The sequence below is a fragment of the Sinocyclocheilus grahami genome, unplaced genomic scaffold (assembly GCF_001515645.1).
Source record: "Sinocyclocheilus grahami isolate Dianchi unplaced genomic scaffold, SAMN03320097.WGS_v1.1 scaffold71152.1, whole genome shotgun sequence".
NCBI lineage: Eukaryota > Metazoa > Chordata > Actinopteri > Cypriniformes > Cyprinidae > Sinocyclocheilus > Sinocyclocheilus grahami.
In genome coordinates, this window is record NW_015528977.1 from 1 (window position 1) to 705 (window position 705).

General features: G+C 45.1%; 1 long non-coding RNA gene across 1 annotated transcript; it reads left to right on the forward strand.

Annotated features, from left to right (window-relative positions):
* Nucleotides 1–21: 21 nt before the first annotated feature.
* Nucleotides 22–699, forward strand: LOC107581076 (uncharacterized). The gene is made up of 4 exons (XR_001608777.1): nt 22–202; nt 279–370; nt 452–531; nt 604–699. It is a non-coding gene; the product is annotated as an uncharacterized lncRNA (long non-coding RNA).
* Nucleotides 700–705: the final 6 nt, after the last annotated feature.

A 705-nucleotide genomic window follows, 5' to 3' on the forward strand; every position in this document is an offset into this window, starting at 1 on the left:
GGAGTCAGTTAATGACCTCTTGTATTAAATGTTCTCTAGGTCGTGTCTTTATACGAGTACAGAGCCAATCGATCGGATGAGCTGTCGATACGCCGCGGTGATTTGATCCATGTGCTGTATAAAGACAATGACAGCTGGTGGTTTGGGCGACTGGTCAGTGGACAGGAAGGATACTTCCCAGCGTCCTATGTGGCTGATGATGGTTTGTGAATAAGGTTTGATAACCAAAAGCACATGTATGATATTATATTGTCTAAATCCATGTGTATCTCCCACAGGGAGTTTTGATGACGAGCTCTCAAGAGCTTTAGAAGCACTGCCGTCAGCGTTAGATCAACCTGAAGGAGTCGAGCATGTGACACCAGTCCAGGTAATGACACATTTTCATTTATTCCTCCCATAAAGTTAGTGAAACTTCATAGTTTGACCCTTATGTTCTCTGTACCTGCAGCTGTCTGCAGCCATCAGTGCCTCTGGAGAGCTGAAGATCATCTCAGAGCTGGACACTGACCCTGAGGCGTCCTCCACCACGTATGAATTAACCACATCCGTCATCTGAGTACTTGTATTCTTGAGTACACATTGATATTATTTTCTTCACAGAACAAAAAAGAAGAAGAAAAAGGTGAAGCGGAGTGAAGTTCCCTCTGATCTGCCTCGGGTCCCGTCCTCAGATCGTGAGATGTCTTCAGCATCTTCCAGAAG